At 44.9% G+C, this 18,958-nt stretch overlaps 1 protein-coding gene and 1 pseudogene across 1 annotated transcript in view; both read left to right on the top strand.

Annotated features, from left to right (window-relative positions):
* Positions 1–13,970, top strand: part of LOC139266309 (very long-chain specific acyl-CoA dehydrogenase, mitochondrial-like) — a 92,504-nt pseudogene extending 78,534 nt beyond the window's left edge.
* LOC139266060 (apolipoprotein D-like) overlaps positions 335–18,958 on the top strand; it is an 82,178-nt gene continuing 63,554 nt past the window's right edge. Inside the window, exon 1 of the mRNA XM_070883898.1 lies at positions 335–424. The gene's annotated coding sequence lies outside the window, so the exon portion shown is untranslated. The remainder of the gene's footprint in view (positions 425–18,958) is intronic.

Genomic DNA, 18,958 nt, shown 5'->3' with positions numbered 1-18,958 from the left:
TTCACAAGAGACAAAACATATTTACATATTTTGTTCAAAATATCCAAATAAAAAATAGAAGTAAGTCAGTCCTACCCTACCTTCATCTTCAGCCCGGGGAGACAGCGGGCCGACCTGTGCAGTAGGCCACTTGACCTGGGATAGGGGCGGGACGCACCAGCAGCCGGTCTGATGATGATGATGATCGGGTCCCACGCTGCAGCACGCACACCGAAAGGCTGGAGGCAGGAGCTACTGCGCATGCGCGCACACTCCAACGCGCATGTGCAGACGTCCCGGCACTGTTTTCAGCGCGGGATGCTGGCTCCGCCCCCGACCCGACTGGCCACACTGCGCGAAGACCCGGGAGAGGCCGGACAGCGGCCAAAGTGGGGATCGATTTTTTTCGGAGCACTTTTCCACGCAGGAAAGCAGTGCATCTCTGGTGAGTTTCAAATGCCTTTTGGAAGGGTCAAAGAATATCTTATGCTGCTTAGTTTGATTCTTGGATACACATGCTCTGTTTCAATAACAACATTAGAATACTCAATAACATTGTATTAATGAATATATAGTATAAAATGTATAATGTTTTACAATAGAGCATATGGTACAATATATTATAATCTGTGGAAAGTTTATGCTGTGTTACAATGTATATTATTGACTGTACAATGTACAGTATTTTAATAATGGACATATAGTTTATAGTTAACTATAATTATACAACGTGTATATATACACACAACATAATATATTACCATTTTCAGAATATAACGTATGGAGGGGATAATTGTGCATTTATACGGACATAATCCAATCAAGAGATTGGTGATGTAAACTGCTCATGTTTTAGCCTTGCAGTTTGGAGGGTAGATTTAATGTACTGGCGGGAATTTGTGCACAGAGTTAAGCGGACTCTGCAGGATTTCTCACCAAGTTTGCTGATGACACAAAGCTAGGTGGCACAGTAAATAGTGTAGATGGGAGCAGAAAGTTGCAAAGGGACATTGTTAAAAGGAGTGGGCAAAACTGTGGCAGATGGAGTTTAATGTGGGAAGTGTGAGGTCATCCACTTTGGACGCAAGAAAGATACATCAAATTATTTCCTAAATGGTGAGATACTAGCAACGGTGGTGAAGCAGGGAGATATATATAACATATTTAGAAAAGTTAGATAGAGAGGGATACCTATACTTTAAAAAAGTAATTGAGATGAGGTTTAGAGGAGATTTGAGGGGAAATTTCTTCACCCAGAGTGTGGTGGAAGTCTGGAACTCACGGCCTGAAAGGATGGTAGAGGCAGGAACCCTCACCGCATTTAAAAGATATTTGGATGCGCACTTAAAATGCCGTAACCTACAGGGCCACGGACCAAGAGCTGGAAAGTGGGATTAGGCTGGATAGCTCTTGGTCGGCCACGATGGGCCAAAATGGCTGCCTTCCATGCTGTAAATTTCTATGATTCTATGAAAAAGAGGAGGTGGAGTAGCTGTACTTATTAGGGATAACAATGACAATAGAAAAAAGTAAAGCAGTTATCAGCAAGACAAAAATAGAATCCCTATGTTTAGAGATAAAAGATAATAAAGGATCAATCACACTAGTAGTCTACATTCCATCTAATAATGGAAGGTAAGCGAAAGAGGAAATATGCAGACAATTAGGGAAATGAGTAAAAAAACATAGAATAATAATCATGGGAGATTTCAATTACCCCAATATTAATTGGACAGAAGAAGTAGGTAAAGGGGATAAGGGAATGGAGTTCCTACAATGTGTACAGGACTCCTTTCTAACCCAATATGTAAAAAGCCCAACAAGGAAGGATGCGCTATTGGATCTAGTAATGGGGAATGAACCAGAGCAGATAAGAGAAGTAAAAGTAGGGGAATATCTAGGCACTAGTGACCATAATATAATATGCTTTAAGATGATAATTGAGAAAGACATAAGTATGCTGAAATCCAACTTAATAGATTGGAGAAAGGCTCATTAGAATTTGGGTAAATAAAATGAGCAACAATATTGGCAAACAATGATATAGAACAGCAATGGGAAACATTTAAAATAGTGTTTAACATAGTGCAGGAACAATATATTCTGCTAAAAGGAAACAACAAACTAAACACGAATGAGACTCCATGGATGAATAAAGCCATAAGGGAACAATTGAGGGTAAGGAATGAGGCATAAAATGGGTCAAAAATTGTGGTTTGAGGCTTCCCACAGACGCAAGGCTCCAACTACCAAATACAATGTGCACCTACTCAGAGAATTTCGTTTTGAACTGGCAGAGTCCTGGTCAGCGCATGACGTCACACCGCCCAGGAACACTGCACGCGCGAAGCCTATGGCTTCATTCGGAAAATAGTACCGCCCATAAGACCTGTCAAAAAAGTTAATTTGAATAGGCCATGCCCCCAATTAAAAAAAATTCCAGTCTTGTTGTACGGAGCTACCATTACTATGAATGGGAATAACCCGAAAAACAAAGAAAACACTTTACATAAATAAAAAAATCTCACTTATTTAAAATTAATAGAAATTGAATTAAATTAAATGTTTTAGAAATATATATATATATTTAAAATATTTTTTAATATGTTTTAATAGTTTTAAAAATAAACTTACCTAATGGACAGGGTTATTAATCTAAAAATGTCAAATTTATTTATTCTATCTTTTAAAACTCTTACGCTGGTAAAAACAGGCCTTACGCCTGCTTTTACCAGGCGTAAGAGTTTTAAGGACATTCGCTGGGCAGGATCGCATTTGTACGATCTGTTTGACAGATCGCAAGGGCTGGATTTAGGTACATGCGCAAACCCAGAACTTGCGGGGCCTCTTCGGGCGAGTGCGCACATTCTATGCACCTGGAGAGGCCGCAATTTATGGCCCATTAAGTACATGGACAGCAGGGAAGTGCATGATAAGGGAGAATACAAAGAGAGAATTAGGAGAGAAGTCAAAAAAACAATTAGGCTAGACAAGCATATGGGGGAGAAGGGAATAGAGGGTTATGCTGATAGATTTAGATGAGGAAAGACGGGAGGAAGCTCGAATGCAGCATAAATGCCGGCATGGATTGATTGGGCCGAATGGCCTATTTCTATGCCACATATCCCATATGATCCTATGATTTAGGGGTCCATGTACCAAAATTACTAAAAACTAGTGGACAGATACAAAAAATAATTTAAAAGGCCAATGGAATGTTGGCCTTTATCTCAAGAGGGCTGGAAGATATGTTGCCGTTATTTAAAGCCCGTTAGACCCCATCTGGAGTTCAGTTCTGTGGACCGCACCTCAGGAAGGATATATTGGCCTTGGAGGGAAGGTTCATCTAATGATACCTGGGCTAAAAGGGTTAAATTATGAGGACAAGTTGCATAGACTAAGCTTGTATTCCGTTGAATACAAAAGATTAAAGGGTGATCTAATTGAAGTGTTTAAGATGATTAGAGGATTTGATAGGGTAGCTAGAGAGAGACTAGTTCCTCTGGTGGAATAGGCTTGAGGGGCTGAATGGTCTAATACCTGTTCCTATAGTTCTATGTTCCTATGTTCCTAGGTAAAGGTCTATGCCAGAAACACAAGTTCCTATAATCCCCCATTATGACTTCATCAAAATCACTGGAATGTTATCCTCTCAATTTTGGTAACTTATCATGAAACTTATTTATTATTTATTCTTCTCTTGTACTCCAGGGCATCTCGTGCTCTCGACCAAGGGCATACAACAGCTCAACACGAGAAAGTTCTCTGTGAAACCTGGTGCCTTTAGGTGCGATTCCTGTACCATTGTTCTCTGATAGAAACTCAATTTTAGCAAATGATTTGTGCTAGGTTTTTTAAGCAGGGATACATGTTGAGGAGGAGAAAGTTGCCTGGCCCATGTTTGGTCGGAAAGTGTGTGGAGCAGTTGCTCTGGGCGGCCGCTCACATGAGCAAAGGGCCACAATCGCTTTTTTATTAAAACCGATAAACCGCCACCACTACTCATTATTGTCAGCTTATTCAGTGGGGTGGGGACAGATATTGGGCGCTATTTAATGACAGTCTGCACCTTTTAAAGGGGAGGTGCAGGCAACTTATATTCTGTTGTGAACATTGAAAATGGCAAGAACAGCTGGTACTGCTGGGTCCCCAGATTCGCAGATGTTGCATTGTGGAGGATGTTTGTAAGAGGGGGGAAGTGTTCTTTCCAATGGGGCTGAGGGTGGGATGGGGGCAGAAGTGTCTCCAGACAAGTATCCCAGCAAGAGGTGGCTGAACAGACCAATGCCAGGAGCATAGTACCAAGGGCCTGGCTGAAATTTAAGTAGCAGTTTAATGACTTGACCAGGTCCCAAGTCAAGACTCCTAACTCTCCTACCTCACCTCTCAGAAAATGACCTTCAGGTACATTTAACTTTTCGGACTGCTGTTCCATTGGCTGTTAAAATAACAATTGCATTGAACTTCTACTATACTAACAGGGTCTTTGCAGCTCTCGTCATGCTTTGCATAAGTGCCCTTTTTTGTATATACAGGTGTCAGCCTTGGCTCAGTGATAGCACTCTTGCTTCGGAGTCACATGGTTGTGAGTTCGAGCCCTACTCCAGACATCTGAGCACATCATCTATGCTGATATTTCAGTATGGCCCTGTGGGAATGCCGTATCACATGAGATATGGGAATCACACGAGAAACTAAATGAAGACCCTCTCAGGTGACCATAAAAAATCCCACTGCAAATTTTGAAGAAGAGCAGGGGAGGTCTTCCTGGCCAACATTTATACTTCACCCAACATTACTAAAGCAGATTACTTGTTCATTTATCTCATTGGTGAGACCTTGGTTTACACAATTTGGCTGCAGCATTTCCCTACATTACAACACTGACTACTTCATTGGGAGGAAGTGCAAAGAGGCTTCAAGGGGATACAGACAGGCTAAGTGAGTGGTCAAGAACATGGCAAATGGAATACAATGTGGAGAAATGTGAAGTTAATTTTGGTAGGAAAAATAGAAAAGCAGAGTATTTTTTTAAATGGTGAGAAATTGGGAAATGTTGGTGTTCAGAGGGACCTGGGTGTCCTTGTACATGAATCACTGAATGTTAGCATGCAGGTACAGCAAGCAATTAGGAAAGCAAATGGTATGTTGGCTTTTCTTACAAGAGGATTTGATATAAGAGTAAAGACGTCTTACTGCAATTACATAGGGCCCTGGTGAGACCACACCTGGAGTATTGTGTTCAGTTTTGGTCTCCTTACCAAAGGAAGGATATACTTGCCATAGAGGGAAAGTTCACCAGACTGATTCCTGGGATGGGGGCATTGTCCGATGAAGAGAGATCGAGTAGATTAGGCCGATATTCTCTAGAGTGTAGAAGAATGAGAGGTGATCTCATTGAAACATACAAAATTCTTACAGGGCTTCAGGGTAGATGCAGAGAGATGTTTCCCCTGGGGAGTCTCGAACCAGGGCTCACAGACTCAGAATAAGAGGTCGGCCATTTAGGATTGAAATGAGGAGAAACTTCACTCAGAAGATGGTGAAACCTTGGAATTCTCTATTCTGGAGGGCTGTGGAGGCTCAGTCGTTGAGTATATTTAAGACAGCGATCAATAGATTTTTAGATATTAAGAGAATCGAGGGATTTGGGGCTAGTGCAGGAAAGTGGAGTTGAGGTAGAAGATCAATCATGATCTTATTGAATGATGGAGCAGGCTCGAGGGGCTGAATAGCCTACTCCTGCTCCTATCTCTTATGTTCTTATGAAAGGTCATATGACAGAGCAGGTAGGCCAAGGCATATCTGATATAGGGCCTCATTTAAATGAGGCTGGCGAGCTGCAGATGCATGCTGGGTATCTCCAGCATGGATTTGGAGTGGGGAAAGCAATCGGAATGGAGGACACGATCGTGAGGGAAAAGGGTGAGCGATTGGGAGGGGCTGAGTAGGAGCAAGCAACAATCTTCAGCCAGTAAGTATCTTTTAACAAACAAACTGGTGGCTTCCAGTGGTCCCTTTAAGGACGGCTAGTTAAAGCACAAGAACACCATGTTTTCCTGAATGCAGCCGATAGGTGTGGGCCTCTTTTCCTGCATTTACCAACATGGTGGGTGGTGCACTTCCAGCATGCAATGTGCATGTGCACGTCACCCGTCAGATTTTAATGTTTTGGTGCCCATTTAACGCCTGTAAAACAGGTGTGATGTCAACGAACTTCTAGGCCAACTCCTGTGAAACCAAAAAAGCTAACGCTAATTAAAACCATCACTGCTTATGTGAATCAATGCTTTCCTTACAGCCCACAGCTCAAAGATAGCTTGTTGGGAGATATAAAAATGTCACTTCTAATCTGTAGAGTTCTTCGATTAAAAATAGAAAATGGAGAAGTTAGACCAGTGAAAGTGTCAACTGGAATGTTTGGATTTTGATGCTTTGTTAGCCTGAGGCCATCAAAGGTATTAATCTGGCTGTTTGAGGTGATTGATTTTTAATGGGGTGAACTCGTCTAATGCATATGTCACGGGAGTGGTAGCATAGTGGTTATGCTGCCATTCCCGTAGACTAGTGATTAAATCCCACCACGCCGGCTGGAGAATTTAAATTCAGTTAATTAAATTTAAAAAAAACATCTGGCTCACTAATGTCCTCTAGGGAAGGAAATCTGCCACCCTTACCCGGTCTGGCCTATATGTGACTCCAGACCCACAGCAATGTGGTTGACTCTTAACTGCCCTCTGAAAGCAAGCCACTCAGTTGTAACAAACTGCTAGGAAAATAATAAGAATAATAAAACCGGATGGACCATCCGGCATCGACATCAGCACTGGAGTTGGACACGACAATAGCACACCCAGCCCAGTTGATCCTGCAAAGTTCTCGCCACTAACATCTGAGGACTTGTGCCAAAATTAGGAGAGCTGTCCCACAGACAAGTCAAGCAACAACCTGACATTGTCATACTCACAGCAGTTTTGAGCTGCTCGATCTGTTCTGAATCTATCCCATTTAGCACAGTGGTAGTGCCACACAACGCGATGGAAGGTGATCTCAGTGAGCAGATAGGTCTTTGTTGCCACAAGGACTGCAATGGACAGATGCATCTGCCACATCCAGTCACGAATGGTGGTGGACAATTAACGGAAGAAGGCGGCTCCATGAATATCGCCATCCTCAATGATGGTGGAGCCCAGCTCAATTGCAAAAGGCAAGGCTGAAGAGTTTGCAACCATCTTCAGAGAGAAGTGCCGAGTGAATGATCCATATCGACCTCTTGAGGTTCCCACCATCACACAAGCCAGTCTTCAACCAATTCAATTCACTCCACGTGATATCAAGAAACAACTGAGCGCATTGGATACAGCAAAAGCTATCGGCCGCAACAATATCCCAGCCTTCGTGCTGAAGACTTCTGCTTCAGAACTAGCCGTGCCTCTAGCCAGGCTGTTCCAGTACAGCTACAACACTAGCATCTACCCGGCAATGTGGAAAACTGCCCAGGAATGTCCTGTCGACAAAAAGCAAGACAAATCCAATTTGGCCAGTTACTACCCCATCAGTCTACTCTCAATCATCAGCAAAGTGATGGAAGATTTCATCAACAGTGCTATCAAGCGGCACTCACCAATAACCTGCTCACCGATGCTCAGTTTGGGTTACGCCAGGACCACTCAGCTCCGACCTCATTACAGCCTTGGTCCAAACATGGACAAAAGAACTGATTCAAAAGGTGAGCTAAAAGCGACTGCCCTTGACATCAAGGCATCATTTGGCCAAGTGTGGCATCTAGGAGCCCCAGTAAAATTGAAGTCAATTGGAATCAGGGAGAAAACTCTCCACTGGCTGGAGTCATACCCAGTACAAAGGAAGATGTTCGTGGTTGTTGGAAGTCAATCACCTCAGCCTCAGGACATCGCTGCAAGAGTTCCTCAGGGTAGTGTCCTAGGCCCAACTGTCTTCAGCGGCATCATCAATGACCTTCCCTCCATCATAAGGTCAGAAGTGGGGATGTTCGCTGATGACTGCACAGTGTTCAGTTCCCTTCGCAACTCCTCAGATAATGAAGCAGTCCATGCCCACATACAAAAAGACCTGGATGACATGCAGGCTTAGGCTGATAAGTGGCAAGTAACATTTGCACCACACAAGTGCCAGTCGATGACCATCTCTAACAAGCGAGAGTCTGACCACCGTCCATTGACATTCATCAGCATTAACATCGCCGTACACCCACCTTCAACATTCTGGGGGTCACCATTGACGAAAAACTTAACTGGACCAACGACATAAATACTGTGGCTACAAGAGCAGGTCAGAGGCTGGGTATTCTGCGGTGAGTGTCTCACCTCCTGACAACCCAAAGCCATTCCACCATCTACAAAGCACAAGTCAGGAGTGTGATGGAATACTCTCCACTTACCTGGATGAGTGCAGCTCCAACAACACTCAAGAAGCTCGACAGGACATCCAGGACAAAGCAGCCCGTTTGATTGACACCCCATCCACTATCTTAAACATTCACTCCCTTCACCATCAGCGCATCATGGCTGCAGTGTGTACCATCTACAAAATGCACTGCAGCAACTCGCCAAGGCTTCTTCGCCATCACCTCCCAAACCAGCAACCTGTACCACCTAGAAGGACAAGGACAGCAGGCACATGGGAGCAAAACCACATCCACGCTCACTGATATGTCCTTACTATACAGTACAAATGCACACGAAGTCCATACTTGAGAGAAGGTCACTCTGTGACCAGTAACCTTTATTAGCCAGCACTGAAGTGATGAAGGTGGGTGGAGCTTCCCCTTTTATACCTGAAAGACCAGGTTAGGAGAGTCTCCCACAAGTTCACCACCTAGTGGTCAATGTTCTCACAGTGTACAACTTAGAGGTCAGTTTATACATGGGTTACAATGACAGTTGAATACATTACATCACCTCCCCCCAAAGTCTTATTGGGATCACAGGTTAAGTCTCTCTGGTGGTTTACGCTCCCTTGTAGAGCGCCTGAATTGGGGCTCCGGTTGTTGGGCGCTGGCCTGAGTGTCTGCTGTTTGCGGTGCCTCAGGCCTGTCCGGACTGCCCACAGTGACTGTGTTCGGCCACCTGTGGTGGAGTAAACTCTACGTCGTGTTCTTCCTCTGTTTCTTCCATGGGGTTGCTGAACCTTCTTTTTGTTTGATCCACGTGTTTGCGGCAGATTTGTCCATTGGTAAGTTTAACTACCAAAATCCTATTCCCCTCTTTGGCAATCACGGTGCCTGCGAGCCATTTAGGCCCTGCAGCGTAGTTGAGAACAAAGACAGGGTCATTGACATCAATACATCGCGCCCTCGCATTCCCGTCGTGGTAGTCACATTGTGACTGGCGCCTGCTCTCAACAATTTCTTTCATGGTGGGGTGTATAAGGGATAACCTGGTTTTGAGCAGCCTTTTCATTAGCAGCTCTTCGGGTGGAACCCCTGTGAGCGAGTGTGGTCGGGATCTATTGGCCAACAGGAGGCGTGATAAGCGGCTTTGTAGGGAACCCCCTTGGATTCTGAGCATTCCCTGTTTGATTATCTGCACTGCTCGTTCCGTCTGGCCGTTTGAGGCCGGCTTGAACGGTGCCATTCTGACATGGTTGATACCATTTCCTGCCATAAAGTCCTGGAATTCAATGCTTGTAAAGCACGGCCCATTGTCATGACCAAGACGTCCGGTAGACCATGGGCAGCGAACATTGCCCGTAGACTTTCTACCGTGGCAGAGGATGTCCTTGAATTTAAAATGGCACACTCAATCCATTTGGAGTATAACCAAAAATATTTTTCCCATGAAAGGACCTGCGTAGTCCACATGGATGCGTGACCATGTCTAGGGGGGGGCCAGGACCAGGGGCTAAGGGGGGCTTCCCTGGGCGCATTGCCCAGCTGGGCACACATGTTGCACCTGCGAACACAAAGTTCCAGGTCTGCATCTATCCCTGGCCACCAAACGTGTGACCTGGCAATTGCCTTCATCATGACAATGCCCGGTTGCTCATTGTGGAGTTCTCTGATGAACATCGCTCTGCCCATCTGGGGCATGACTACTTGGTTTCCCCATAGTAGGCAATTGGCTTGAATCATCCTAGCGCTTGTGAAATGGTTTGAATTCCTCAGGGCATGCCCCGTACGTGGCTGCCCAGTCCCCATTCAGGACACATTTCTTGATTAAGGACAGTAGCGGGTCTCTATTTGTCCAGACATTAATCTGATGGGTTGTCATGGGTAAGCCTTCGCTTTCGAAAGCTTCAACAGCCATGACCATCTCAGCAGCATGCTTGGTTGCCCCTTCAGTGGTGGCTAGAGGGAGCCTGCTGAGTGCATCGGCGCAGTTTTCAGTGCCCGGTCTGTGCCGAATTGTATAGTCATAGGCGGCTAATGTGAGTGCCCACCTCTGTATGCGGGCCGATGCATTAGTATTTATGGCCTTTTTGTCGGCCAAAAGGGACGTTAGGGGTTTGTGATCTGTCTCCAGCTCAAATTTCCTGCCAAACAGGCACTGGTGCATTTTTTTTACAGCATATACACATGCGAGCGCTTCCTTTTCTACCATCCCGTAGCCCCATTCTGCCTGGGACAGACTTCTGGAGGCATAAGCTACCGGCTGTAACTGACCCTTGGCATTAACATGCTGCAACACACACCCGACCCCATAGGATGGCGCGTCGCACGTTAAAACAAGTTTCTTACATGAATCATATAGCAAAAGCCCTTTCCTGGCTGTCCCCCCAGGCCCATTCACGACCTTTGCGTAGGAGCATGTGTAGCGGCTCTAGCAGCGTGCTCAATTTTGGAAGAAAGTTACCAAAATAGTTCAGGAGCCCCAGGAATGAACGCAGCTCCGTTGTGTTACGGGGTCTGGGTGCTCTCTGGATCGCTTCTATTTTGGACGCAGTAGGTCTGATCCCATCTGCTGCTACCCTCATCCGCAGGAATTCTACCTCTGGAGCTAGGAAGACGCACTTCGCCTTTTTCAGTCGCAGCTCTACCTGGTCCAGTCTGCGTAGCACCTCCTCCAGGTTGCGGAGGTGTTCTTCAGTATCACAACCCGTGATGAGGATGTCGTCCTGAAAAACCACCATCCTTGGAATCTACTTGAGGAGGCTTTCCATATTTCGTTGGAAGATCGCGGCGGCCGAGTGAATCCCAAACGGACATCTGTTGCACTCAAACAACCCCTTGTGTGTCGTGATGGTGGTCAGCTTCTTCGACTCACTTGCCAGCTCCTGGGTCATGTAAGCTGAGGTTATGTCCAATTTTGAAAAAAGTTTGCCACCGGATAGCGTCGCAAAGATGTCCTCCGCTCTCGGTAGCGGGTACTGGTCTTGGAGTGACACCCAATTGATGATGGCCTTGTAATCACCACATATCCTGACCGACCCATCCGCCTTGAGCACCGGCACAATCGGGCTCGCCCAGTCACTGAATTCGACTGGCGAGATGATGCCTTCCCTCAGCAGGCGGACCAATTCGCCTTCTATCTTTTCCCGCATCACGTATGGCACTGCTCTGGCCTTGTGGTGTACTGGCCTGGCGTCCGGGTTTATGTGAATCACGACCTTGGTCCTCATGAAAGTGCCAATGCCGGTATGAAATAGTGAGTCAAATTTGTCCAGGATCTGTGAGCATGATATTCGCTCCACAGAAGAAATTGCATTGACATCGCTCCACTTCCAGTTCATGACAGCCAGCCAACTCCTCCCCAGCAGTGCGGGACCATCCCCCGGGACAATCCAGAATGGCAACCTGTTCTCCGAGTCTTTGTGGGTCACGACTACCGTGGCGCTGCCTAGCACCGGAATGATCTCCTTTGTGTATGTCCGTAGCTGTGCATCAATTGGCAATAATTTTGGCCTCCTGGCCTTGGATGCCCACAACCTTTTGAACTGTTTGATACTCATCAGGGACTGGCTGGTCCCCGTGTCTAGCTCCATTGATACTGGGATGCCATTGAGGAGCACTTTCATTATTATCGGTGGCGTCCTGGTGTATGAACTGTATATGTGCTCCACATGAACTCGTTGAACTTCAGCTTCCAGCGATTTCCTCCAGTGTCCATTTGGCCTTGTAGGGCTTACATCGGGCCCGTCCTCCTCGTACATCAACCTGGCTGCAGGCTTCCTGCACATACGCGCCAAGTGACCGCTGATGTTGCAATTTCTGCAGGTGTATTGCTGATACCTGCAAGCTCTGGCTGGGTGTTTGCCACCACACCTCCAACATGAGCCGTTGTTTGAAACAAAAGGTCCATTACCAGTCGATCGTCTCTGACTGTCTGTGTAACTGTTTTTAAGCACACCATTGACACATGTTGATGGCCCCAGTACTGGTCGCATTGTCCATTGCGATGGCATGAATCGCCGTTCAGCTAGCCATTGTCTCTGTTGAGTTCCCCCTTTGGGTTCGACTACATGCTCGGGCATGTCCGATTTCCACTGTCTGCCTGGAGAACTGTGTGCCGCGTTAACAATGTTGACTCCCTGTCCATTTGCTGCATTTAAACCAAGATTTTTGTCAAACATCATTCTGGTCTCTTCCTCCCCTGAGATAAATGTCTGGGCCATCAAAGCTGCCGTTTCCAGGGTCAAGTCTTTTGTCTCAATCAGTTTCCTGAAAACCCCAGCGTGCCCGATGCCCTCAATAATAAAGTCTCGCAGCATCTCCGCTCTGCATGCATCTGTGAACTTACATAGGCTCGCCAGTCGCCGGAGGTCTGCCACGAAGTCTGGAACGCTTTGCCCTTCTCATCGCCGGTGCGTGTAAAACCGGTGTCTCGCCATGTGCATGCTGCACGCCGGTTTAAGGTGTTCCCCGATCAACTTACTGAGCTCTTCAAAAGTCTTGTCCGCCGGCTTCTCTGGCGCTAGAAGGTCCTTCATCAGGGAGAACGTCCTGGATCCACAAACCGTCAGGAGCTGAGCCCTGCGTTTGTCAGCCGAATCCTGTCCCAGCCATTCCTTAGTGACAAAACTTTGCTGTCGTCTCTCAATAAAGTTGTCCCAGTCATCACCTACACAGTACCTCTCATCTGTGCTGCTAGTGGCCATGCTCGCGTGGTTTAAATCCCAGTTTCTCGTCACCAATGATATGTCCTTACTATACAGTACAAATGCACACGAGGCCCATACTTGAGAGAAGGTCACTCTGTGACCCGTAACCTTTATTAGCCAGCACTGAAGTGATGAAGATGGGTGGAGCTTCCCCTTTTATACCTGAAAGACCAGGCTAGGAGTGTCTCCCATAAGTTCACCACCTAGTGGTCAATGTTCTCCATGTACAACTTAGGTCAGTTTATACATGGGTTACAATGACAGTTAAATACATGACATTCACCTCCAAGTTACACACAATCCTAATTTGAAAATATATCACCATTCCTTCATCGTCGCTGGGTCAAAATCCCTCCCTAACAGCACTGTGGGAGTATCTTCACCACACGGACTGCAGCAGTTCAAGAAGGTGTCCCACCACTATGTTCTCAAGGGCAATTAGGGATGGGCAATAAATGCTGGCCACGAATGAAACAAAATAGTTCATTGAAAAAATGAAACACTTTATTTGAGAATTATAGATACAAAACTTGATGCTTTGATACTAAGAATTAGAAATTTTAGCAGAGCTCGAAATGTTTAGATATTTTTAAGCTTTACATAATGTTAAGTACTACAGGAGTTCTTTGTCTCATGTAGAAGGGTGTCTCTGTAAAATGCAGGAAGTTCACCTCTGGACAAGTCAGCCCTCATACTCTGAAAGGTTCAGAGAAGAAGATTACAAAAAGTTAAACATTTACAGGACTGTCATGCTGATGATAGCAGATATAAGCATATCACTAAGATGTACATTTCCCCAAGATCGAGGGTCATGAGATACAAGCCAGAGGTCCAAATGTAGCTACCAGTGCAGGATGTAAATGAACCTCGGAGCGGAGGATCCAGGCAGAACGGATCGTACCGCTACAGACAGAGGTTTATCACTGACATCTCAGGAAGCTAACACCATCATCCCAGAGGAAGGCGAGACGAGCAGCTCCACCCTGACAACTTTTAAGGATAAGGTTGCATAAATCCTAGAAATACTTCCGACCATGAACAAGTAGATTTTAATGTATCTTATAAAGCCGTATTATAACCAATGGATTCTGATTGTTTCCTTTTGTTAATGCTGATTTTGATTAAAAAGAAAGTATTTATATTATTGTGTTTACCATATTCTAGCAAATAACTCTTTATTCATGAAAAAAACTCAAAGATATACTTCCTATTTTAAGGGTAAGTGGTCAAATTTATGATCAGTTCTGTGTCTCCAGGGATGCCACATTACAACAGAACCAGCAATAATGGTGCACTGTGCACATTCTGGTTTACTTGAATGCTATTTAGAAAATGCATGCAGCATTTTAACCAACTTTCTGACTTTATTTCAGGCTTTTGCTCGTATAACCAACAATCTGAATGCACTAAAGTCTGAGTTCAGCAACATGAAGGCTATATCACAAGAGCTTGTGGTGAAGGGAGGGGTTGTGGCAAACCAACCACTTGGATTCTAAGCATTTAACTTTTTAAAAAAAGAAATGAAATATTGGTGCAACTTACAATAAATGCATGTTGAGCCTGCTTGAGCAAGACTCATACATGTTGTGAACATCAATCAAGCAAACATTTTTTTTTGCAAATGTAGCCCCAAAGGCCTGGTTTGAATCTAAATACCTGCAGGACCTTTTGTTTTTCTGCAATTTCTTCAGGAGCCATTTTCTGGAATTCCTTGCTCATATTGAGATCTGGAGTGTGGGAAACAGCAGCCTGGTGATGAATCAGTCACTGGTTTTGTTTTCCTGGAGAGTCATGAAGACAAGATGATGATGATTAAGGTCATTTATTACAGACTTTAGTATATTTGAGATCTGAAAAATTGTGACAATGAGAGTTTATTTTTAAGAGTTTCTGCAAATTTGCACCTTGAAGTTTCACGTTTGTCCACGATACTCTTTGATGCCAAAGCATTAAGGCTGACCGTATGGTCTTAGTCAGATGGTGAAGTTAAGTTCAAAATATTGGCAACATTGAAATATCAATACCTTTCTGGGTTTTGATTAGTGTACAAACTGCTTTTACAGGTTTTGATGTCATCCAAGCCTCTTGAGTATATTAGAGCCATCTGTTATTCCTTATACAGTACACCATTAACATGCTGCTAAAGCAACAATAAGCATGTTTTGACAAGTAGAGCAGCCTTGTGATCAGGTGGTTCACAAATACATTTAATGAGGCCTAAGGGAACACATTTACTCATTTTAAAATGGTAAAGGTGCTGTTAAGAGAATATTCTACTCACCAAATTACTTTGATATAATATACAAAGAACTTCTGCACAAGAAGTTTCTGCCGCTGTGTCATGTATTCAACCAGCATTGTAACCCATGTATAAACTGACCTAAGTTGTACACCGTGAGAACACTGACCACTAGGTGGGAGACACTCCTAACCTGGACCTTCAGGTATAAAAGGGGAAGCTCCACCCACCTTCATCACTTGAGTGCTAAGGAATAAAGGACAGGTCACAGACTGACCTTCTCTCAAGCATGGGCCTCATGTGCATTTATACTGTATAGTAAGGACGTATCACGCTGTTTGATGTTTCACACAGTAAAACAAGTAATGGAATGGCAGCTTTTCCACCTAGTGACCACAAGCAGTTTGTCCTTAGCTGCCATTCGGCACCAGATCATCAGTCATACTGTTTGCTGTAGGTTGAAATCATACAGGAGTCTTGGGGAGGGGGGGAGGGGGGGCCATTTTAACCCTGGCTGCTCCCTTCCTGCAGTTTTCTATTTGAATCTTCTCTTTTGTGCAGGCAGGAAGGACACCTGTCAGAAACCAGCAGGCTCCTTCAAATATGCAGATCAGGCTCCGATGACATCATGCTATTTTAACTAGTGGCCTGTGTGGGAAAGCCAAGTGTACCTAGCAGTAAGAGGATTTGGGACCACAAAATGCTCAACCAGGAAAAGGTGACTTTCTGCCACCCAGTGATGTGTCACTGCTGCAACATGTGGGAGCTGGTGGACACTATTGAGGTCCACGGTGACCACATCTGCAGCAAGTGTCTGCAGCTCGAGGAACTTTGGCTCTGCGTTGATGAGCTGGAATCTGAGTTGCAGACACTACGACATATCAGGGAGGGGGAGAGTTACCTCGAAGCTGCATTCCAGGGGGCAGTCACACACCTTAGATTAAAGAATTCAAATTTGGTCCATGGTCAGGGACAGGAGGGTGTGACTATGAGTGAGGCAGAAATGGAGACCCAGGAATTAGCATTGGAGGAGCCTCAGCCCTTGCAATTGTCTGACAGGTATGAGATTCTTGCTCCCTGTGTGGACGAAAGCAGGGACTGCAGGGAGGATGAGCAAACTGACCACAGCACTGTGGTACAGGGGGCCATTCAAGTGGGTGAGTAAAAAGAAACTGTGTAGTGGTAGGAGACAGTATTAGGGGGATAGATACTGTTCTCTGCAGCCGAAAGCATGAGTCCCGAAGGCTGTGTTGCCTGCCCGGTGCCAGGGTGAAGGACATCTCCTCTGGGCTGGAGAGGAACTTGGAGTGGGAGGGGGAAGATCCAGTTGTCGTGGTCCATGTGGGTACCAACGACATTGATAGGACAATGAAAGAGGTTGTATTGAGGGAGCATGAGCAGCTAGGAGCCAAATTCGAAAGCAGAACCACAAAGGTAATAATCTCTGGATTACGACCTGAGCCACGAGCAAATTTGCATCGGGTAAATAAGATCAGAGAGTTAAACAAATGGCTCAAAGACTGGTGTGGGAGAAATGGGATTTGGTTCATGGGGCACTGGCGCTGATGACTGACAGTGCCGAACACTCCGACCGCCCCCATTTCCCCACTTTTTATGACAGACACTCCGCTCCCACCTCCATTATGACTGACTTCCGCTCTGCCTGGAAAAAAAAACGACAAAAGAGTTGAATTTCGCAAGATGGACCACCGCATACATTGCGGCAGCCATAACACAAGAAAAGTGGTAGGTGCAATCTGTTTCCAGGGGGTCAATTTGCTGTCTGCTGTCTCAAGTGGTCATAAAAGATTCCACACCACTATGCAAAGAGCAGTGGAGCTCTCATGATGTACTGGCCCAACATTTATCCCTCAACCAACATCTAAAACAGATTAACAACTTGTATTTATATAGCCCCTTTAACATAGTATAACGCATCAAGGTGCTTCACAGGAGTATTATAAAACAACATTTAATACGAGCCACATAAGGAGATATTAGAACAGGTGACCAAAAGCTTGGTCAAAGAGATAGGTTTTAAGGAGTGTCATACAGGTGGAAAGAGAGGTAGAGAAGCAGAGAGATTTAGGGGGGATTTCCGGAGGTTAGGGCCTAGGTACTTGAAGTTACAGCCACCAATGGTGGTGTGATTGAAGTCTGCTCAAGAGGCCAGAATTAGAGGACGCAGATATCGCGGAGGGTTGTTGGGCTGGAGGAGGTTTCAGAGATACAGAGGGGCAAGGCCATGGAGGGATTTGAAAACAGGATGAGAATTTTTAACTCGAGGTGTTGCTTAACTGGGAGCCAATGTAGGGTAATGGATGAACAGGACTTGGTGCGAGTTAGGACACGGGTGCCAGAGTTTTGGATAATCTCAAGTTTATGGAGGGTAGAACATAGGAGTCAGGCCAGGAGTGTATTGGAATAGTCAGGTCAAGAGATAACAGAGGCGTGGATGAGGGTTTCAGCAGCCGATGAGCCGAGGCAGTGACAGAGTCGGGCGATGTTCCAGAGGTAGAAATAGGTGGTCCTCATGATGGCGCGGATATCTGGACATTTATTTCACTGTCCTTGGTGAGACCTTGCTGTGTGCATTTTGGTTGTCACGTTTCCCTATATTGCAACAGCAATGGCACTTCGAAAGCACTTCAGTAGCTGTGAACCACTTTGGGACATTCTGAGGTTGTGAGAGGTACTACGATGACAAAAGTTCTTTCTTAATTAGGACCTGAGAAGCCTAAATTTTTATAAGCTATATTTTAGAGTTCAGTTTATATGGACATCTCTGAATTTAAAAACAATAAAACAAATGTTTAAAAGGAAAAACTATCCATTTATTTGATGGTGGGGCAGAGGGCAGCGACGGAAATGAGGTTGCAATAACTGACCTCTGCCTTAGTTCTTCTATTTTGAAACAGAGCTCTTAGTGGAAGGGTAGTGGTAACTGGGACAGTGGAAAATCACACTGTTGACTGGAAATATCGGTCTCCTGTGTAGCTTGATCTTACTGTTTGTCGAATCAGTGCTGTTTTTCTGGTGCCTCTTTGTAGTAACACCTGCCAATGTTCAGGAAGAAAACATTGAATCAGAATCATGTGATGAATCTCATTTCAATTAGAGCTGTGTGTTTAAAAAAACCAAGTAAATCTATAACGTTACAACATTGCCTGTAGAAAATATGCTAGAGTAAGGAGTTGGGAATTGGGAATGAAGATTATTTACAGAGGGTATAATGAAAGAAAGCTTTTTCAGTGTGTGATGCCTTTCATTCTGAATTGGGAAGGGGTGTTAACCTTCCCCACAAGGTTTTGCCCCTTCATCTATTCCCTTTGGATCCATTTTGTAAAAGATACTCTTTATAATGTACTGTTAGTGGCACCTGTTGGCAAGTGACTTGCTTTAGAGTTCATCACTTTATACATTTTCCCTATTAATAAGAGACATGTAAATAATACAGGTAGTACTAGAGGTCATGTTATATCAGAAAGTGCCCCTGTAAGCGATATAGGGTATATCAGAGTGTTATAAGAGAGGGTGCGGAGTATATCACATAATATTATTGAATGGTGTAAATCAGATTAGTTGTAATGAAGGACAGAGGATATATTAGAGGATGTTTTAGTAAGGGATGTGGGATACGAGTGAGGGTTTGTGGTGTATCGA

This window comes from Pristiophorus japonicus, chromosome 6, assembly GCF_044704955.1.
Source record: "Pristiophorus japonicus isolate sPriJap1 chromosome 6, sPriJap1.hap1, whole genome shotgun sequence".
Lineage (NCBI taxonomy): Eukaryota > Metazoa > Chordata > Chondrichthyes > Pristiophoridae > Pristiophorus > Pristiophorus japonicus.
This window is presented reverse-complemented; position numbering and strand designations above follow the sequence as displayed.